The 23737-nt window shown below is 43.4% G+C and overlaps 1 pseudogene; it reads left to right on the plus strand.

Moving 5' to 3' along the window:
• Positions 1-1186: 1186 nt before the first annotated feature.
• LOC111957373 (dedicator of cytokinesis protein 10-like) overlaps positions 1187-23737 on the plus strand; it is a 130436-nt pseudogene continuing 107885 nt past the window's right edge.

The following is a 23737-nucleotide window of genomic DNA, read 5'->3' on the forward strand; positions in this document are numbered from 1 at the left end:
GTGCAAAAGTTTCTAAAAAACGGTTTTCGCTTTGTCATTATGGGGTATTTTGTGTAGATTGATGAGGAAATCGTTGTATTTAATCCATTGGGTGTGAGTAAGCTCTTAATATGCGTATGGGCTTTTTGAATTAATCATCACCTTAGAAAGCACTGTCATTTCGTTGTGTTAGGCTTTGGAACAACATCCACAACTACCATATTTTCCACTTAGTTTCAACCTGTTGTTAAACCTCTTTCTTCAAATGGACCAATCACAGTGAGGTGAGTTTTTAAAGCACGATACTGTTTTGATGTGATTTTCGATGGAATTTGCATTAATGTCAGACTGGTTAGAGGGACAATATAGCCCTGAGTACCAAGCCTTTTGGACCTGATGGTCGTTAGTGAGTTGGGTACTACCATTGCATGTCCAGTGTGCATTTTATTGCGGTCATGATTCATGACTGTCGATGTGGTGGTAATACGGTCACCGCAACAGCCCTACTCACACCCTCTTTCTCTCTCTCCCCTTGCTCTGGCTCTTTCTCCTTTACTCTGTCCTCTCTCTCTCTTTCTCTCTTTTTCCCTTACTCTAGTCTCGCTCTCTTCGTTTTCCCTCCTCTATTTCTTTTCTGTCTCTAGATTTATATTTATCTCCACTCACTCTCCCTTTTCTTTCTCTGTGCTATTTAGCTTTTCGGTGCAGACTGCAGCACTTTAGGTACCGCTAAGTGRGTGTACAGTATGAGCTAGATTTCAAATTCTTAAGTGGGAGAGAGGGAGTACATAGTGTGTGGAGTAGGTGGCTGGTCTGAATAGTTGAATGACGCTGTTACGGCTGGTGTAACACAGCTGGTGGTTTGGACACGCATGCACAGACACACACATACATGCACACACACACACACTTACTCCTTTGCTTAGTGCAATTCCCAGAGCTCACTCCAGCTTGGATTGACTTCCTGTCTTTTTACCATGTCCCTCTAAATCACGGCGGAATATTTGTGTGAACAGTATGTGTGGACGAGAGAGAGCGTGCACGAGAACTCGAGGGAGCGGGCGAGACTGGGTGCTAGTGTGCGTGCCTGTGTGTGTTTTTGGCTGTCAGTTCTGGTCAGCTGACGACCGTGTCTTGCTTCGATTGGAGGAGCCAGCTGTGTTCTGCTACGGTGTAGGCAGATCAGATCAGTGCGGAGAGTGGAGCGACAAGGCAGCCTCTGTCTGCTGCAGCTGGAGGGTCCCAGCGCTCAGCACTTAGCAGCACTGAGCCAGAGGAGAGCAGTACGAAGTAGGCAGGCAGAGCTGGAGCACCGGAGCTTTAGGGACTAACCTGGGCTAACCTAACCAGGACTAGGCTGTAGCTGGGGTTTACTGAACTTAGCTTCACTGAGCTCCATTAGGCTGGTCCAAGGTCCAGGGGGCCAGGGCTGGGTGGTGAACCCAGGGCAGAGGGCCCTGTCTGGGGGTGACGTGGTTGGGTACCTGGGTATGGGCTGCTCGGCCAGCTTGGTGCTCCTCCAGGCCCTACGTTCCGTGGGCCGGGCCAACTGTGCCCACATGTGCTCCCGCCAGGACCAGCTATCCTTGGATGCCCTGCCTCCCGGCAAGGGCCACGCCGCCACCGGGGGAAGTAGAGCCCTCACCATCGTTGTTATGGTAACTAACATCAGACTGCGGAGCTGTAGGCTGCAGCCTCCCTTCTTCCTTTGTTGGGGGCGGGCGGAGTGTGAGAGGGCTAGATGGAATCTGTTTTGGCTCCTTCTGTTTTTGGATAGGAGTGTTTGCCATGTGGTTTTAACATACAGCGAGGGGAGAATGTGTCCTCTGTGTGTGTGTGTGTGGAGGGTAATGTATTATCCAGGAGCGAGGCATGATGTGAACAGAGCTGTGTGTTATTCCCTCTCAGCTGAGAGGGAGAGGGACGGAAACAGAGGCAGAGGGCTGCCAGGGTGGTGGGGGGTGGCTGGGGGTCAGTCCAGGGCAATATGGTTTCTGTGGGAAAAATGTGTCTCTTTGCTCATGTTTCATCTAATAGGCTGCTGATAACATAATGTGAGTGTTTGTCTAAGTCAATGGGTGAATGAATGAGCAAATGAACAAATGTAGGATACTGTACTGGACTGGCCAATATTCTTATGTTTCTGTCTGTGAGTGACCGCGATACTGATTGTGCAATACCTTTTGGATCCATTATTAGGAGCAGTAGGGTGAAGTTGTCCCTATATGCTGCTCTTGGGTCAGTTTAGCATTTTCTCTATTAATGGTTAAGGTTAGGATTTGGGAGGGGAAGCTGATCCAAGATCTGTACCGAGGAAAAGCTTCACCCCAAAGTTTATGAAGGCAGTAATGAGTTGTGACCGCTTGGTTCATGATTGTGAMCTAAATCAGTGGTGAGTCTGAGACTGACGGGTGAGGTTATAGTCAGGGTGGCAAGGCGGATGCTGAGGAACAGGGGTGTACAGATATTTAATAGTTACCCATGTTGAATGGTGACAACAATCCTGGCTGTATCTGTATTTCAATGTCCTTCCGTCTGTCCGACCATCCCTCTGCCTGGTCATTGTAGGGCCAATCCCCATCTCTGGGACAGGCTTCCATATTCCCAGAAATCCTTTGTTTCCTGAGTGCTGAATGCATGGTGACATTGAAGAAATTGAAAAATGTCAGGCTCATTTTGGCAGAGGTGTGAGCCATGAAGTTTGCCTGACGACTCAAAATGAGGGGTGTTGTACAAAACAAAGTCATCAGCGATTGGACCTAAGTATCAAAGTTAATGACGAATTTTCGAAATGTCGCTTTACCCACGTGTGTTTTGGCTCTTGCTCAACTGATCGTTTTCAGGGCCGAATCAGATGGTGTAGAACGTATTTCCATTCTAGACATCGTAGGGGAGATGTCGTCCGTGGGTGTGATGTAGCATTTGGCCGGAGCAAGGAGTTTGGGGAACCAGGCAACCATAAAGTCCCCTCTTTCATTTCTCTCCGCTTTCTTCTCTCTCTCTCTCTCTCTCTCTCTCTCTGTCTCTGTCTCTGTCTCTGTCTCTGTCTCTCTCTCGTCTCTCTCTGCCTCTCTCTCTCTCTGTCTCTCTCCCTCTCTCTGCTCTCTTCTCTCTGTCTCTCTCTGCTCTCTCTGCTCTCTTCTCTGCCTCTCTCTGTCCTGTCTCTCTCTGTCTCTCTCTGTCTTCTCTGCTCTCTCTCTCTTCCTCTCTGCTTCTCTCTCTCGTCTCTCTCTCTCTCTCTGCCTCTCTCTCTCTCTGCCTCTCTCTCTCTGCTGGGAGTGTTTTGTAGTTGAGAGGCCATGTAAAGGGCTCTGTCCTTACTTTCTTTCAATATTTATTTTCTATGGTGGAGAGTTAACACACTGTTAGTTATTTTTTTTCAAAGTTAGGGAGGAAGAAGACAGTTTTAGTTTCCTGGGGTTTGAACGGTGTGGTGTGCACGATGGCTTCGCAGCCTTGGGCGAAGGAGACGCTGTCATTACGGCATGGATTCAGGTGTGTTCCTGAGAATGGAGTTAAGGTGGAGGAGGTTCTGCTCATGGTCGGCGAACAGGTAGGAGCTGAGTTTATACATTCCGCATCCAGAATGAACAAAGCTGTGGTTGTGTTCATGAAAAGAGTGAGTTTGGTGGGTAGGTTGATTGCTAGTGGAATATTTGTAAGGGATGTGTTGGTGGTGTAGCTGAGGCTGGGTCTAGTCATGCTATGGATGGTGGTGTAGATGAGGCAGGGCCTAGTCAGGTCATGCTAGTGGACGAGGAGAGTAAAGTGGGGAAGGGCTAGCGAATAGGGGCGGTGGAAGAGGGTGTCAAGCGGAGGAGGAAAAAAGGGGATAAGAAAGGAGGTGGGAGGGGAGAGGCTGGTGTGGTCAAAGGTACTAAGGAACCTTTGCCTGTTGTTAGGGGGGAGGCCCTGACTAGAGAGAAAGGGCAGGTGGTCAGAATGGGAGATGGAGATGAGGAGGAGGAAGGTGAATCTGAGGAAGAGGACGATGATTAGGCTTTTTTTCCCCAGACTCCTCATCAATGGGTCCAGAGCTGACAGCCAATCAGGCAGAGGGGTCAAAGTACATGAGACTAAAGGGTAAAAGGTTCGTCTTGAAGCTTTATTTTGCGTACCAGGACAGTTTGTAAGATCAGTATAACACGCTATGAAAAAATGAGGGGCATGGTGTCCTCTCACCAAGGAAACGTTTTGGGTTGAGAAAGTGGGTCACAACTGTGCATAAGGGTCTACCTTCAGATGCTATTTAAATGAAATTTTTTTTCTGGCACTGGGGCTTTTTGAACTTTGCTATTGGTCTCTTTCTTTGCTGGCTTTTCTCCCACTTCTTATGGAGACTCTTCGGGTAGGCTAAGTTTGGACACACATTCATTCAAAGGTCATTCTTTATTTGACTATTTTCTACATTGTAGAATAATAGGGAAGACATCAAAACTATGAAATAACACATGGAATCATGTAGCAACCAAAAAAGTGTTAAACAAATAAAAATATATTTGAGAATCTTCAAAGTAGCCACCCTTTGCCTTGATGACAGCTTTGGACACTCTTGGCATTCTGCTTTGCTGGTGACACTGTCTGTGATTTATTTAGAATTCAAGRCACACTTAACCAGCATGGCTACCACAGAATTCTGCAGCGATACGCCATTTCATCTGGCTTGCACTTAGTGGGACTATCATTTGTTTTTTTTACTTTGAAGAATATAAAATATATTTAGATGTTTAACTCTTTTTTTTGGTTACTACAGGATTCCATATGTGTTGGAATCATGTACAATGTAGAAAATAGTAAAAAAATAAAGAAAAACCCTTGAATGGGTAGGTGTGACCAAACTTTTGACTGGCACTGTATATATTTACAAAATAATATATATGGGGGATTGAAAATGATGCAGACAATTACATTGATGGAAGCGACAATCTATCTGCAATATTACAGCTGATCTACCCCCCAGAGGTCCAGACGTTAGGCTGTTTTCTGACTCTCCATGTACCCTGGTCTGTCTGTCACTTACCCTCGTGTCAAGAGAAAATATGCAGCTACATTTGAAGTCAGAAGTTTACATACGCCTCAGCCAAATACATTTAAACTCAGTTTTTCACAATTCCTGACATTAATCCTCGTAAAAATTACCTGTCTTAGGTCAGTTAGGATTACCACTTTATTTTATGAATGTGAAATGTCAGAACAATAGTAGAGAGAATGATTTATTTCAGCTTTTATTTCATTAATCACATTCCCAGTGGGTCAAAAGTTTACATACACTCAATTAGTATTTGGTAGCATTGCCTTTAAATTGTTTAACTTGGGTCAAATGTTTCGGGTAGCCTTCCACAAGCTTCCCACAATACGTTGGGTGAATTTTGGCCCATTCCTCCTGACAGAGCTGGTGTAACTGAGTCAGGTTTGTAGGCCTCCTTGCTCGCACACACTTTTTCAGTTCTGCCCACAAATGTTCTATAGGATTGAGGTCAGGGTTGGTGATGGTCACTCCAATACCTTGACTTTGTTGTCCTTAAGCCATTTTGCCACAACTTTGGAAGTATGCTTGGGGGTCATTGTCCATTTGGAAGACCCATTTGCGACCAAGCTTTAACTACCTGACTGATGTCTTGAGATGTTGCTTCAATATATCCACATCATTTTCTTCCCTCATGATGCCATCTATTTTGTGAAGTGCACCAGTCCCTCATGCAGCAAAGCACCCCTACAACATGATGCTGCCACCCCAGTTCTTCACAGTTGGGATGGTGTTCTTCGGCTTGCAAGCCTCCTTCAAACATAACGATGGTCATCATGGCCAAACAGTTCTATTTTTGTTTCATCAGACCAGAGGACATTTCTCCAAAAAGTACGATCTTTGTCCCCATGTGCAGTTGCAAACCGTAGTCTGGCTTTTTTATGGCGGAGCAGTGGCTTCTTCCTTGCTGAGCGGCCTTTCAGGTTATGTCGATTTAGGACTCGATTTGCTGTGGATATAGATAGTTTCCTCCAGCATCTTCACACGGTCCTTTGCTGTTGTTCTGGGATAGATTTGCACTTTTCGCACCAAAGAACGCGTCTCCTTCCTGAGCGGTATGACGGCTGCGTGGTCCCATGGTGTTTATAATTGCATACTACTGTTTGTACAGTTGAACGTGTTACCTTCAGGCGTTTGTTCCCAAGGATGAACCAGACTTGTGGAAGTCTAAAAAAACTAATCTGAGGTCTTGGCTGATTTCTTTTGATTTTCCCATGATGTCAAGCAAAGAGGCACTGAGTTTGAAGGTAGGCCTTGAAATACATCCACAGGTACACCTCCAATTGACTGAAATTATGCCAATTAGCCTATGAGAACCTTCTAAAGCCATGACATCATTTTCTGGAATTTTCCAAGCTGTTTAAAGGCACAGTCAACTTAGCGTATGTAAACTTCTGACACACTGGAATTGTGATACAGTGAATTATAAGTGAAATAATTTGTCTGTAAACAAAGTAGATGTCCTAACCGGCTTGCCAAAACTATAGTTTGTAGGCAAGAAATTTGTGGAGTGGTTGAAAAACGAGTTTTAATGACTCCAACCTAAGGGTATGTGAACTTCTGACTTCAACTGTATATTGAACAAAAATATAAAAGCATGTAAAGTGTGATTCATGAGCTGAAATAAAAGGTCCCAGACAACATCCGTATGCACAAAAAGCTTATTTCTCTCAAATGTTGTGCACAAATTTGTTTACATCCCTGTTAGTGAGCATTTCTCCTTTGCCAAGATAATCCATCCACCTAACAGGTGTGGCATATCAAGAAGCTGATTAAACAGCATGATCATTACACAGATGCACCTTGTGCTGGGGACAATAAAAGGCCACTCTAAAATGTGCAGTTTTGTCACACAACCCAATGCCACAGATGTATCATGTTTTGAGAGAGCGTGCAATTGACATGCGGACTGCAGGAATGTCCACCAGAGCTGTTGCCAAATAATTTCCAACTTAATTTGTCAGTACGTCCAACCGGCCTCACATCCACAGGCCATGCCGGCCCCAGACCTCCACATCCAGCTATTTCACCTGCGGGATTGTGAGACCAGCCACCCAGACAGCTAATAAAACGGAGTATTTCTGTCTGTAATAAAGCCCTTGTGTGGGGAAAAACTAATTCTGATTGGCTGGGCCTGACTCCCCAGTGGGTGGGCCTGGCTCCTGCCCAGTCTTGTGAAATTCATAGATTAGGGTCAAATTATTTTATTTATATTGACTGATTTCCTTATATGAACTGGAACTCAGTAAAATCGTTGAAATGGTTGCATGTTGTGTTTATATTTTTGTTCAGTAGACTGCAGTCCCTGCCATTCCTCTCCCTCATCTCTGCTTCTCTATCTCCTCCCTCTCTCGGCAGGTAACCTAGCGGTTAGAGTGTTGGGCCAGTAACCAAAAGGTTGCTGGTTTGAACACCCAAGCCGACAAGGTAAAGAATCTGTTGATGTACCCTTAAGCAAAGCACTTAACCCTAACTTTCTCCACGGAAACCTTACTACTATGGCTGAACCTGTAAAACAACACATTTCACAGCACCTATCTGGTTTATGTGACAATAAAAAATATATTTTTTTATCTGCCTCCTTCCCCTGTTCATAAGAGTATGATATTCTCACTTTCTGTACTCTCTAGCCCTCTCTTTACTCTCTTCCACCCTCTCCGTCCACATCTCCCCCCTCTCATTCTCTCTGTCCCTCGATCTCCCCCCATATCTCCCCCTCTCTCTTTCTCTCTCCCCCCACCCTTTCTCTCTCCCCCCACCCTTTCTCTCTCCCCCCTCTCTTTCTCTCTCTCTGCAGTAGATGTGATCCAGATGGCGATAGCTGCAGTCTGATCCTGGACCCTGTCCTGTGCTGTCTCAGCACTAGGAAACATACACACTCTGGCTCCCATTACACAGCAGACTATTACTGCCTCCCAAACGGCAACCTATTTCCTACGTAGTACTGTGCACTACTTTCGACCAGAGCCCTATGGGTCCTGGTCAAAGGTAGTCCACAATAAAGGGATAGGGTGCCATTTTGGATGTAAACAGAGATTGTAATTGAGATAGACATTCACCAGCTTCTACCGGTGGCCAAACTCTGAGATATTATATGGCCTTGGACCTTCCCTGTCAGCTCTCCTTTTCATCAATTTCCTTCTGTCATGTGTTTTCTCGCATCCTCTCTCTCTCTATTTTCTCTCTCTCTCCCTCCCTCATTCTATTTTGTATCTCTCTCTCTCTCTCGCTCTCTCTGTCTTTCTCTTACATTTTCTCTCTCCCTCTCTCGTTCACGCCCCTGTTTGATTAGCAGTTGCTGCTAATTCTAAGGCCTGCGCTCGTTCTATTTTGATACTGCACAGCTGCAGTTTACTGAGAATCAGCACAGGGGTGGATGGAAAGAACGGGAGAAAAGAGGGAGAATGGGGCTGTTTGGTGGGATGTGGAAGTGAGTGAGGCTGGAGAAGAAAGAGGGGGAGATGGAGGGATGGAAGCAGCCCAGACAGCTGGAGCGGAATAGGGGGGGGCGAGGGAGGGCGGGAGAGAGAGAGGGGTGGTTGGATGTTTGATGGGCTGCAGGTGTTTTAGCAGCTCGTTAAAGGACTTAATGGGCTGGTATGTAACAGAGCCTGTTSATACACACTGACTGAGATTTTCTAAATATTGAGCAATTATGGAACTCGAAATACACTGAACAAAAATATAAATGCAACTTGTAAAGTGTTGGTCCCATGGTTCATGAGCTGAAATAAAAGATCCCAGAAATGTTCCATATGCACATAAAGCTTATTTCTCTCAACTTTTGTGCACAAATTTGTCTACATCCCTGTTAGAGAGCATTTCTCCTTTGCCAAGATAATCCATCCACCTAACAGGTGTGGCATATCATGAAGCTGATTAAACAGCATGATCATTACGCAGGTGCACCTTGTGCTGGGGACAATAAAAGGCCACTCTAAAATGTGCAGTTTTGTCACACAACCCAATACCACAGATGTCTCCTGTTTTGAGGGAGCGTGCAATTGTCCACCAGAGCTGTTGCCAGATAATTTAATGTTCATTTCGCTACCATAAGCCGCCTACATCGTAATTTCAGGTTCCAATCGGCCTCACAACCGCAGACCACGTATAACCACGGCAGTACAGGAACTCCACATCAGGCTGCTTCACCTGCGGGATCATCTGAGACCAGCCACTCGGACAGCTGATGAAACTTTGGGTTTGCACAATTTTGGCACAAACTGTCAGAAACCGTCTCAGCGAAGCTCATCTATGTGCTCGTCGTCCTCACCAGGGTCTTGACCTGACTGCAGTTTCGGAGTCGTAACCGACTTCAGTGGGTAAATGCCTACCTTTTGATGGCCACTGGCATGCTGGAGAAGTGGGCTCGTCATGGATGAATCCCGGTTTCAACTGTACCTGGCAGCTGGCAGACAGCATGTATGGCCTCGTGTGGGCGAGCAGTTTGCTGATGTCAACGTTGTGAACAGAGTGCCCCATGGTGGCGGTGGGGTTATGGTATGGGCAGGCATAAGTTACGAACAACGAACACAATTGCATTTTATCGATGACAATTTGAATGCACAGAGATACTGTAACGAGATCCTCAGGCCCATTGTCCCATCACTTCATGTTTCAGCATGATAATGCAAGGATCTGTACACAATTCCTGGAAGCTGAAAATGGGACAGTTCTTCCATGGCCTACATACTCACCAGACATGTCAACCATTGAGCATGTTCGGGATGCTCTGGATCGACGTGTACGCAGAGTGTCCCAGTTCCTGCAAATATCAAGCAACTTCGCACAGCCTTCGAAGAGGATTGGGACAACATTCCACAGGCCACAATCAACAGCCTGGTCAACTCAATGCGAAGGAGGTGTGTTGCACTGCATGCGGGACATGGTGGGCACACCAGATACTGACTGGTTTTCTGAGCCACTATCCACTTTAAAGGTATCTGTGACCAACAAATGCATATCTGTATTCCCAGTCACGTCAAATCCATAGATTAGGGCCTAATGAATTCATTTCAAGTGACTGATTTCTGTATTTTGTATCTAGGTAAGTCAGTTAAGAACCAATTCTTATTTACAATGACAGCCTAACAAAAGGCAAAATGCCTCCTGCGGGGACAGGGACTGGGATTAAACAAAACACACATCACGACAAGAGAGACAACACTACATAAAGAGAGACTTCAGTCAACAACACAGCATGCATAGCAGCAACACATGACAACACAGCATGGTAGCAACACAACATGGCAGCAGCACAACAGGGTAGCAGCACAAAACATGGTACAAACATTATTGGGCACAGACAACAGCACAAAGGGCAAGAAGATGGACAACAATACATCAGGCAAAGCAGCCACAACTGTCAGTAAGAGTGTCCATGATTGAGTCTTTGAATTAAGAGATAAAACTGTCCAGTTTGAGTGTTTTTTGCTGCTCGTCCAGTCGCTAGCTGCAGCGAACTGAAAAGAGGAGTGACCCAGGGATGTGTGTGCTTTGGGGACCTTTAACAGAATGTGACTGGCAGAACGGGTGTTGTATGTGGAGGATGAGGGCTGCAGTAGGTACAGTTTCTCAGATAGAGGGGAAGGAAGGCCTAAGAGGGTTTTATAAATAAGCATCAACCAGTGGGTCTTGCGTCAGTTATACAGAGATGACCAGTTTACAGAGGAGTATAGAGTGCAGTGATGTGTTCTATAAGGAGCATTGGAGGCAAATCACTTACTGGAAGTTTAGAGGTGTCAATCATTCATCTCACATTGTGTGTGTGTGACACTGTTTCCCTGATCTGCCAGAGAAAAGTGGTTTGTGGTCTAACTGTTGCTAAGAGCAGCAGAGGGGGCTAGCTAGAGAGAAGATAGAGAGGTACATAACATATGGAGTGTGAGACACCTTTAACATCAATTATCAAAACATTTGTAAACTGATTTTCTTTTTCTTCACATATGTTGTAGCTCAGATCCTAGTTTACATCATCTGAGGTGTTTGTGTTGTGCCAGCCATCGGTTGAGACACAGCATGCTCTTGAACACAGGGTAGGCGTCAATTAAATCATAGAAATAGAGTCCATAGAATGGACCTGCATTTAGCTGTTACACCATTGACATTGAAATGTAATTTACATTTTAGCTTTGATTTACTACCACAAAGATGTCTTTTCTATAATCTATATTTGCATTATTATCTATGGAAGAGTTTTAAAACGACATGTATTCCTGATCAAGTAAAACGTTCCATGATGTGTGGACCTCCAACCGTCTTTGTGGTACTAATTACAGCTGCACCATCGAGAGCATCCTGACCGGTTGCATCACAACATGGCAGCAGCACAACAGGGTAGCAGCACAAAACATGGTACAAACATTATTGGGCACAGATAACAGGGGAGGGTAGTGCATACGGCCCAGTACATCACTGGGGCCAAGCTTCCTGCCATCCAGGACCTATATAGTCAGAGGAAGGCCCAAAAAATTGTAAAAACCTCCAGTCACCCAAGTCATAGACCGTTCTCTCTCTCTCTGCGGTACCGGAGTGCCAAGTCTCGGACCAAAAGGCTCCTTAACAGCTTCTACCCCCAAGCCATAAGACTGCTGAACAATTAATCAAATGGCCACCCGGACTATTTACATTGACCCCCCCCTTTGTTCTTACACTGCTGCAACTCGCTGTTTATCTATGATAGTCACTTTACCCCTACCTACATGTACAAATGACCTCGACAAACCTGTACCCCCCCCCCACATTGACTCCGTACGGGGTACTCCCCTGTATATAGATTCGGTATTGTTATATTATTGTGTTACCTTTTGTATTTAATTTTTTACTTTAGTTTATTTAGTAAAGTTTTTATTAACTCTATTTCTTGACCTGAATTGATAGTTAAGGGCTTGTAAGTAAGCATTTCACGGTAAGGTCTACACCTGTGCATGTGACAAACTTAGATTTGATTTGAAAGTTAAAATTGTAATGTTTAGTAGCTACATTTATCAGCCAAGACATGAAACCCACCCTTTATTCAAGAGCATGCCGTGTCTCAACCGATGGCAGGCACAACACGAACACCTCAGATTATGTCAAATAGGATCTAAGCTACAACATAAGTGAAAATGAAAAAAAGTATGTTTTACACGTTTTTAGATCATTGGTGGTTAAAGCAAAAAAAAATACAAATGTTTTGTAAAAAAATCTAGAAATTATAAAATAGCTTTACAACCCTKATTTGTAAGCGTTCAAGTGATATCAAACTCAACCRTTTATCTTTTTAGTGATTGTAACATACAGTACCAGTCAAGTTTGGACACACCTACAGATTCCAGGGTTTTTCTTATTTTTACTATTTTCTACACCTTCTTAAGGATTATCCCCTTTTTTTCAATATTTGCCTAAAATGACATAACCATACCTAACTGCCTGTAGCTCAGGCCCTGAAGCAAGGATATGCATATTCTTGGTACCATTTGAAAGGAAACACTTTTAAGTTTATGGAAATGTGAAATTAATATAGTAGAATATAACACAATAGATCTGGTAAAGATAATACAAAGAGAAAAACAATCGTTCTTTTGTATTTTTTTTGTACCATCTTTGAAATGCAAGACAAAGGCCATAATGTATTATTCCTGCTCAGGTGCAATTTAGATTTTGGCCACTAGATGGCATCAGTGTATGTGCAAATTGTTATATCCAATGAACTATTGCATTTCTGTTCAAAATTTTGTATCAAGACTACCCAAATGTGCCTAATTTGTTTATGAATAACTTTGCATGTTCAAAATTGTGCACTCTACTCAAACAATAGCATGGTATTATTTCACTGTAATAGCTACTGTAAATTGGACAGTGAAGCTAGATTAACAAGAACTTAAGCTTTCTGCCAATATCAGATATGTCTATGTCCTGGGAATTTTTTTTTTWACTTACAACCTCATGTTAATCGCATTAGCCTATGTTAGCTCAACAGCCCTGTGGAAGGGACACCGATCACGAAGAAGACATCAAAACTATGAAATAACACATGGAATCATGTAGAAACCTAACAAGTGTTAAACAAATCAAAATATATTTTATATTTGAGATTCTTCAAAGTAGCCACCCTTTCCCTTGATGACAGCTTTGCAAACTCTTGGCATTCTCTCAACCAGCTTCATGAGGTAATCACATGGAATGCATTTCAATTAATAGGTGTGAATTATTCAAAGTTCATTTGTGGAATTTATTTCCTTCTTAATGCGTTTGAGCCAATCAGTTGTGTTGTGACAAGGTACGAGTGGTATACAGAAGATAGCCCTATTTGGTAAAAGACCAAGTCCATATTATGACAAGAACATATTAAATAAGCAAAGAAAAACAACAGTCCATCATTACTTTAAGACATGAAGGTCAGTCAATCTGGAAAATGTCAAGAACTTTGAAAGTTTCTTCAAGTGCAGTCCCAAAAACCATCAAGTGCTATGATGAAACTGGCTCTCATGAGGACTGCCACAGGAAAGGAAGACCCAGAGTTACCTCTGCTGCAGAGGATAAGTTCATTAGAGTTACCAGCCTCAGAAATTGCAGCCCAAATAAATGCTTCACAGCTTTCAAGTAACAGACACACCTCAACATCAACTGTTCAGAGGAGACTGCATGAATCAGGCCTTCATGGTCAAATTGCTGCGAAGAAACCACTACTAAAGGACACCAATAAGAAGAAGAGACTTGCTTGGGCAAAGAAATACGAGCAATGGACATTAGGCCGGTGGAAATCTGTCCTTTGGTCTGATGAGTCCAATTTGAGATTCTTGGTTCCAACCGCCATGTCTTTGTGAGACGCAGAGTAGGTGAACGGATGATCTCCGCATGTGTGGTTCCCACCGTGAAGCATGGAGGATGAGGTGTGATGGTGTGGGGGTGCTTTCCAGGTGAAACTGTGATTTATTTAGAATTCAAGGAACACTTAACCTGCATGGCTACCACAGCATTCTGCAGTGATACACCATCCCATCTGGTTTGGCTTAGTAGGACTATCATTTGTTTTTCAACAGGACAATGACCCAACACACCTCCAGGCTGTGTAAGGGTTATTTGATCAAGAAGGAGAGTGATGGAGTGCTTTATCAGATGACCTGGCCTCCACAATCACACGACCTCAACCCAATTGAGATGGTTTGGGATGAGTTGGACCGCAGAGTGAAGGAAAAGCAGCCAACAAGTGCTCAGCATATGTTGGAACTCCTTCAAGACTTTTGGAAAAGCATTCAAGGTGAAGCTGGTTGAGAGAATGCCAAGAGTTTCAAAACTGTCATCAAAAGGTGGCTACTTTGAAGAATCTAAAATCCAAAATATATTTTAATTTGTTTAACACTTTATTGGTTACTACATGATTCCATATGTGTTATTACATAGTTTTGATGTCTTCACTATTATTCTACACTGTAGAAAATGGTAAAAAATATATAAAAAATCCTTGAATGAGTAGGTGTGTCCAAACTTTTGACAGCTTCTCTATATGCTTGGAGTCAGGAAGCAGGTGCAGAAGGTGAGTTTAGTGATAAGAAAGGCAGATAAACAATAACAGGAGAAGCGTACTGAACGTGACCAAAACCAAAACGGCCTGATGACTGAGGCTCCTGAGGGCTACATAAAGGGAGATTAATCATGGTGATGAGGTCCAGGTGTGTGTAACGATGGGGAGCAGGTGTGCGTAATGACGATGCCAGGACCGGTGGTTAGTAGAGTCGAAGCGCCGGAGCGAGAGTAGGCGTGATAGTGATGAAGACGTGGCAGTCTCATTGTAGGTGAGGTATGCAAAATGGGTCAATTTTGAGCACCTTTATCTCCTGAATGTTTTGGCATCAAAACGTGACTGAAATCTAATGGCAATAGCCCTATACTAACATATGCCTGGAGAGTTGTTGAGCTGGGTGTGTGTCCCAAATGGCACCCTATTATTCCCTATATAGTGCACTACTTTTGTCTAGAGTCCCTATGGGCCCTCGTCAAAAGTAATGCACTATGTATTGAATAGGGTGCCATTTTGGATGTAACCCTCGTCTCATCTCTCCCATTCAGTGTCTGTCAATGACTCTTCCTGTAACCCCTATCTGCATCATTCTTCTTATGTGTTGGTTTGTGTCAGTCATGCTGCATTACAGCTTTAAACTCTTGTGCCACGGTGGTGTATTTTTGGTGCTTTTCCCTGGTGTTGTATTGACCACCAATGGATGGAGAGAGTAAAATCAATTGCATTTTCTCCTCTTTTTAAATGATCAATAACATGAACAGATCTTACAGTAGCTTATGTAATCAGGTTAACAGCACTCAGACTCAGGTTGCTTCCAAAATGGCACCCTATTCCCTATATAGTGCACTACTTTTGACAGAGCTCAACGAGCCCTGGTCAAAATTACAGTAGTACACTATGTAGGGCGTGGGACAAAGGCTCAGAGGCTGTGGCGCAACAGGGCCAGTTCCTCAAACTGGTTGGCAGCTGACAGCTCTCAGTTCTGCAATGAAATTTCATCAAGGGTAGTGTGTGTGTGTGGATGGGGGGGCGGGGGGTACTGTGCGCACGTTCGTGCTTGCATGTATGTACAGTACCAGTCAAAAGTTTGGACACATTACCCCCCCATTCCAGGTGACTACCTCATGAAGCTGGTTGAGAGAATGTCAAGAGTGTGCAAAGCTGTCAAGGCAAATGGTGGCTACTTTGAAGAATCTCAAATATAAATATATTTTGATTTGTTTAACACTTTTTTGGTTACTACATGATTCCATATGTGTTATTTCGTAGTTTTGATGTCTTCACTATTATTCTACAATGTAGAACATAGTAAAAAGAAAGAAAAACCCTTAAATGAGTGTCACGCCCTGACCTTAGAGAGCCTTTTTTATGTCTCTATTTGGTTTGGTCAGGGTGTGATTTGGGTGGGCATTCTATGTTCTTTATTTATATGATTTGTGTTTCTATGTTTTGACCGGGTATGGTTCTCAATCAGGGACAGCTGTCTATCGTTGTCTCTGATTGGGAATCATACTTAGGCAGCATGTTTTGCCACCTTAGGTTGTGGGATGTTGTTTTTTGTTAGCTCTGTGTAGCCTTCAAGACGTGACGTTCGTTGTTTTGTTTGGTGTTCGGTTTTAATAAAGAAGCATGAACACGTACCACGCTGCACCTTGGTCTCATCCTTCCGACGAGCGTTACAATGAGAAGGTGTGTCCAAACTTTTGACAGGGACTGTATGTATGTACAGTGCTTCAGAAAGTATTCACACACCTTGACTTTTTCCACATTTTGTTGTGTTACAGCCTGAATTTAAAATTGATAACATTGAGATCTATTGTCAGTGGCCTACACACAATAGCCTATAATGTCAAAGTGCAATTATGTTTTTCGATTTCTTTTACAAATGAATAACAAATGAAAAGCTGAAATGTCTTGAGTCAGTAAGTATTCAAGTATTTAGGCAAACCTAAATATGTTCAGGAGTAAAAATTTGCTCAACAAGTCACATAATAAGTTGCATAGACTCACTCTGTGTGCAATAATAGTGTTTAAAATTTTTGAATGACTACCTCATCTCTGTACCCCACACATAAAATGATCTGTAATGCCCGTCACTTTCAAACACATTCAACCACACAGACCAGTGAGGTTTTCCAATGCCTAGCAAAGAAGGACACCTATTGGTAGATAAGTAAAAAAAAAAAAAAAAAAAAAAAAAAAAGCAGACATTCAATATCCCTTTCAGCATGGTGAAGTTATTAATTACACTTTGGATGGTGTATCAATACATCCAGTCACTACAAAGATACAGGCGTCCGTCCTAACTCAGTTGCCGAAGAGGAAGGAAGCCGCTCAGGGGCCAATGGTGACTTTAAAACAATTAGAGTTTAATGGCTGGGATAGGATAAAACTGAGGATGGATCAACAACATTGTAGTTACTCCACAATACTAACCTACACAACAGAGTGAAAAGAAGGAAGCCTGTATAGAATAAAAATATTCCAAGGCATGCTTCCTCTTTGCAACAAGGCACTAAAGTAATACTGCAAAAACTGTGGCAACGTAATTAACTTTTTGTCCTGAATACAAAGTGTTACGTTTGAGGCAAATCCAATACAACACATTACTGAGTACCACTCTCCATATTTTCAACCACAGTGGTGGCATCTTGTTATGGGTATGCTTGTAATCGTTAAGCATTAAAAAAAAAATGGAATGGTGCTAAGCACAGGTTAAATCCAAGAGGAAAACCTGATTCAGTCTGCTTTCCACAAGACACTGGGAGATTAATTCACCTTTCAGTAGGGGGAAAGGCCAAATCTACGCTGGAGTTGCTTGCCAAGAAGGCAGTGAATGTCCTGAGTGGCTGAGTTACAGTTTTGACTTAAATCTGCTTGAAAATCTATGGCAAGACTTGGAAATGGTTGTCTAGCAATGATCAACAACCGAAACTTACCCATTTTTAATTCAGGCTGTCCAACAAAACATTTGGAATAAATCTTGTACTTTCTGAAGAAAGTGTATGTATATTTGGGTGGCAGGTAGCCTGGAAGTTTAGAGCGTTGGGCCAGAAACCGAATGGCTGCTGGTTTGAATCTCTGAGCTAACTAGGTGAAAATGATGTCGATGTGCCCTTGAGCAAGGCACTTAACTCCTGTAAGTCGCTCTGGATAAGAGCGTCTGCTAAATAACTCAAACGTAAATGCGTGTCCTCGCGTGCACTTATTGGTCTTGGTTTATAAATGCACCCCTTCTCTGGCAAACAAAGGAAGTTTGGATGCACACGTATCGGTCCTGCTTGTGAGTGTGCGTGCGTGTTTGTGAAAAGAAAGCGAATGAGAGGGTGTGGCATTGATTGCAACCAAGGATACGAGATCATAACTGAGAGTGTCAGAATGGCAGTTTGTAAGAATTCAGTTTGTGTGACGTAGCGGGGAGATGCCAGTCTAGTCTAGACCAACGTGTCTACGTACTGTAGTGTCAGTCTTACAGAGCTGTACTTCCACGACTAAGTATTGCCCTGTAATGTTACCATGGCTACTGTATCTAATACACTATACTAATAATGATGATTCAATGAATGACATTTATCAGATGTTTTTATCCAAAGTGACTTATAGTAGTGCTTGCATACATTTTCACATGGGCGTCCCCATCGGGAACCCAACCCAAAAATGTGGTGAGAGTAAGAACAGAGATAGAGAGAGGCTTCAGAGAGAAACGGAAGAGAGACAGATTTGGTGGTTGAATTTTTTTTTCAGTTTCCCCTTGCTGCACCTCCTCTGTCACCGTGTGACATCAAGCATCTACTTCCTCCTTGGGCACCACCCGCTCCRACAGGTCTCACACACCCTTCAATGGACCTTCTGCTTCTGCCTGCTGGAACACATGTCCTGTCCGTGTCCCTGTCTCTACCCATGTCAGGGGTGTCCGTGTCATCGGTATCCGTGTGCAGTAGTCTCCTGTTTTGAATCAGGATGAGTTTCAGGAGTAAGATCACGTTCCGAAGGAAGAACAGGGATAAGAGCAGGCGTGTGCGGAACGATTTCAACCGGCTGAGCGTCGTATGTATGCTGTCTCTCTCGTGCAGTGCCGTATCTTTGTGTTTTTATTGCCCTGGGCTTCCTTTTCCTCTCTGTTGCACTTGTCGTCTGGGGGGAAGTTCACCTAGGTAAAGATCTAGAATCAGCTTCCAATTCCTAACCTTAAACATGAGTGGGTGAAAGGCAAAACTGACCCAAGTCTCTATCGGTAACTTCACTCTACACCGCATCTGTCTGTCAATATGAGGCTAACCGATATGGCTCAGGTTGGAGTTGGACATTGCTAGCCTTAGCATAATACTAGTTAGTCAAATAGAGAGTCACTGGCTATCTGATCGGTGTGTTGATATCTGTAACCGATACACATAGTATTGCTCCCTATGTGTATCGGAGTTTCTATCCAGTGGAGTGGCCATTTACAGTGCCTTGCAAAAGTATTCATCTCCCGTGGCGTTTTTCCTATTTTGTTGCATTATTTCATGTAATGGACATACACAAAATAGTTCAAATTGGTGAAGTGAAATGAAAAAAATTACTTGTTCAAAAAATAAATAAGTAAATAATGGATAAGTGGTGCGTGCATATGTATTCACCCCCTTTGCTATGAAGCACCAAATAAGATCTAATGCAACCAATTACCTTCAGAAGTCACATAATTAGTTAGATTGCACACAGGTGGACTTTATTTAAGTGTCACATGATCTCAGTATATATACACCTGTTCTGAAAGGCCCCAGAGTCTGCAAGGGGCACCACCAAGCAAGCGGCACCATAAAGACCAAGGAGCTCTCCATACAGGTCAGGGACAAAGTCCTGGGGAAGTACAGATCAGGGTTGGGGACAAAAATKTTGCTTTTTGACCATCAAGGAAAATGTTATGTCTGGCGCAAACCCAACACCTCTCATCACCCCGAGAACACCATCCCCATAGTGAAGCATGGTGGTGGCAGCATCATGCTGTGGGTATGTTTTTCATCGGCAGGGACTGGTCAGAATTGAAGGAATGATGGATGGCGCTAAATACAAGGAAATTCTTGAGGGAAACCTGTTTGTCTTTCAGAGATTTGAGACTGGGACGGAGGTTCACCTTCCAGCAGGACAATGAGCCTAAGCATACTGCTAAAGCAACACTCGAGTGGTTTAAGGGGAAACATTTAAATGTCTTGGAATGGCCAAGTCAAAGCCCAGACCTCAATCCAATTGAGAATCTGTGGAATGACTTAAAGATTGCTGTACACCAGCGGAACCCATCCAACTTGAAGGAGCTGGAGCAGTTTTGCCTTGAAGAATGGGCAAAAATCCCAGTGGCTAGATGTGCCAAGCTTATAGAGACATACCCCAAGAGACTTGCAGCTGTAATTGCTGCAAAAGGTGGCTATACATACAGTTGAAGTCGGAAGTTTACATACACCTTTGCCAAATACATTTAAACTCAGTTTTTCCAACAATTCCAGGCATTTAATCCAAGTAAAAATTCCCTGTCTTAGGTTAGTTAGGATCACCACTTTATTTTAAGAATGTGAAATGTCAGAATAATAGTAGAGAGAATTATTTATTTCAGCTTTTATTTCTTTCATCACATTCCCAGTGGGTCAGACGTTTACATACACTCATTTAGTATTTGGTGGTATTGCCTTCAAATTGTTTAACTTGGGTCAAACGTTTCGGGTAGCCTTCCACAAGCTTCCCACAATAAGTTTGGTGAATTTTGTACCAGACTTGTGGAGGTCTATAATTTTTTTGCTGAGGTCTTGGCTGATTGCTAGACATCATGGGAAAATCAAAAGTAAAGACTCATTGAGTTTGATGGTAGGCCTTGAAATACATCCACAGGTACACCGCCAGTTGACTCAAATGATGTCAATTAGCCTATCAGAACCTTCTAAAGCCATCACATCATTTTCTGGAATTTTCCAAGCTGTTAAAAGGCACAGTCACAGTTAAAAGGCACAGTTAGTGTATGTAAACTTCTGACCCACTGGAATTGTGATGCAGTGAATTATGAGTGAAATAATCTGTCTGTAAACAATTGTTGGAAAAATTACTTGTGTCATGCACAAAGTAGATGTCCTAACCGACTTGCCAAAACTATAGTTTGTTAACAAGAAATTTGTGGAGTGATTGAGAAACGAGTTTTAATGACTCCAACCTAAGTGTATGTAAACTTCCGACTTCAACTGTATTATTGACTTTGGGGGGGTAAATAGTTACTCACGCTCAAGTTTTCCGTTTTTGTGTCTTATTTTTTGTTTGTTTCGCAAGAAACATATTTTGCATCTTCAAAGTGGTAGGCATGTTGTGTAAATCAAATGATACAAACCCCCCCAAAAATACATTTTAATTCCAGGTTGTAAGGCAATAAAATAGGAAAAATGCCAAGGTGGGTGAATACTTTCGCAAGCCACTGTACAGTTTAGTCAGTGCTGCTTAGTAGGATGATCAAGTGATTTGGCAACAGTGTGAATGAATGCTGAGTGTGAAAGACTGTTGTTAATGTGTTTCTCTGCCCCTCCCACCGGTCCGTCTGTAAGGTAAGATCCCTACTGACCCGGAAACACAAAGGGAAGTTCATATTTGTTTAAATGTTCATTTGGAAATATCGGCTGAAGACCACCTTCAGGAATATGACATTAGATATATATTTTTGTTGGTTTTATTTATTATATTGAGATTGGACAGTGAAGAGGGCTAGAGGAGACATCAAAGGTAGGATAGATTGGGAGGCAGATTCGAAACCCATGCCGACTGGTAGCGTTGGCTAAACGTGTGTCCCGGGGTGGGTACGCCGCACTAACCGCTGGACCACTATCCGCAGGCCACTCAGGCAAAAGATATTGTCTTGGTAGATACTTCTGTGAGGTTGACAAATTCAATTGTCCTCAGTGGTAATTCCCTCTTACCGTCGGGTACAGTTAATAAAAAATAAAAATAAACATTTTAATTTGTAATTTTTTTACAGTGGAATCACAACAAGATCCTTCCTCACAACAAAGATTGTTATGATTCTGGGTGTTTTTCAGTCTMGTTTTTCTGTCACATTCTTTGTCATGCTTTTATTCCTTACTGACTGCCTGGTTCTACCTCTTTCCCGTACGTGTCAGGGGCGTATTCACTAGGAACCAAACTGAAACAAACGGTGTGGGACCTAGCTGAACTTGTCCGATAAGAACCATTTAAAAAAATGTTTTGCTACGATGTGCACTAAAGAATACACCCCTGGTCTAACTGAACCGAGGCTTGTGGTCGGGAACGCAGGAGAAAACCTCCTGCAGTGGGCGTGTCAACAGAGAGAACACAGGTCATCAGTTTTCCACTTCTCTGACCGCAGTTTGTGTTAGCGGGGATGAATAAGACATACTGCTTTCCTTTTGAGGACGGAAATAGCCTCGTCTCATCATGTGCAGTCCCATTTCGCTTTCTGTGAAACGCTCCGTCTGGATGGGATTGTTGAGACCATTTGCTGTGCAGATGTGCAGCCTAACCCTTAACCTAAAACGTATTGTAAACGTCTGGCTTTGTACTATATCAGCCTACGGTCATTTCAGAGCTTGAATCTCCTGATGTAATCCATTGAAATACTTTTCAGCACCAGAAACGAAAAATAATAGGTTGAACCTACCATTTAAATATGTTTTTCTGAGCTGTTGTGATCACTGTCAATGTGATATAATCTCCATCTGCCAGTAAAGCGGTTTCCCTCGACATGTTTTTGGTTTGGTTTGGCACACGTCATGTAACCCACTTCATCCTCTATTTTACTCCTCTCTTCCGCGCCCCTCTAGGCTGGGGCCCGTGTTCCAAATTGCACCCTCTTCCCCTATATAGTGCACTACTCTTGGCCAGGGTCCGTAGGGAATGGGGTGCCGTTCGGGACACAGCCTTGGTGTTTATGTAGCTGATCCAGTGGCGACAGTCTAAACACAGGAAGTGAGGTGGTAGCTCTAGCTCGTTTTTTTTTTCTTCTCCCATGCCTTGCAAAGAAAATGATTCATGCCCGTCCAGTGAAAGATAAACAGATGTCCTGGGGTTTAGACTATTTGCCCAGCTACACCGTTTGTCTCGCGTTCGATTTGAAGAACACTTGTTGACTGGCTGACTTTTCTCAGTGTATGATGTGGTTGTGGAGTGTTTTGGGTATCAGCGCAGGTCAGAGAGGTTTATAAGTCAGGATTGTAAGAACAGTATAGAAGAAAAATGTTAGCGTGGTGTCGCTGACTGTGCGCTTGTCTGTCTGTCTCGCAGTGTGTTACAGCAGGATAAGTCCTAGATGTAGAATACTTTTCTGTGTGACCTAATAGTTGAATATGTTGGATATTCCATGGTGTGACTGTTACAGTAGTCATCATATGTATGACTGATTGTGCAATTCTGTGTGTGTGTGTGTGTGTGTGTTTGGACCGGGATTTGAATCCTGCGTCCGCGCTTTCTCATCTGTGTTCCCCCAAGTAGTACCCAAGTGTTTATTTCACTTATGGGATTAGTCAAGTAAAATGTGTGTGTGTGTGTGTGTTCCAGCAGGACAAACCAAAGCTGATAGACCCTCTGGACTATGAGGCTGTTATCTGTGACCTGGGAGATGAGCTGAAGGAAGACCCCCTCAGAGAGCTGCTCCTCTTCCCCGACAATGACTTCACGGTGGGTGCGAGTGTCTGTTTGGGGGGGGGGGGTATGACTGTATGTGCGTGTGTCTGGCTCCAATGTTTTTTGACAAGACGGAAGGACAGACAGACACGCGCACACTTGCATTCTGAACCCCTCATTCCCCCAGTGCTTCTGCTCCCACAATGTCCTGTGGCTGTTTGCTCATTAGTGACTTAATTAGTGTGCTAATGTGACTCCTTAAGACCGCCACTTCACATCAACTGGTTGTAATTGGTTTTAGGGAAATGTCTCGGCTCTCGATCCCTGAGTTGATTTTTAAATGTTGTTTGACTCTGCTACTGTGACACACACACACCCACACAACACAACACACACACACACCCACACACACACACACCCACACACACACACCCACACACACCAACACACAGGCCCAGCAACCAACAGTCTCGTTTCATTTGCTGTTCTCCCATAGCTCACAATATGAAATCCAATTCATTAGCTAATGGACAACCTAATTCACTTCCATAACCTAATAACGTTTTGGAAACCCTTCCTGCTAGTGTGCAGTGTGCTGGATGTGGGGTGCTCAGCTCTGGGCG

Source organism: Salvelinus sp. IW2-2015, linkage group LG4p (genome assembly GCF_002910315.2).
Source record: "Salvelinus sp. IW2-2015 linkage group LG4p, ASM291031v2, whole genome shotgun sequence".
Taxonomy (NCBI): Eukaryota; Metazoa; Chordata; class Actinopteri; order Salmoniformes; family Salmonidae; genus Salvelinus; species Salvelinus sp. IW2-2015.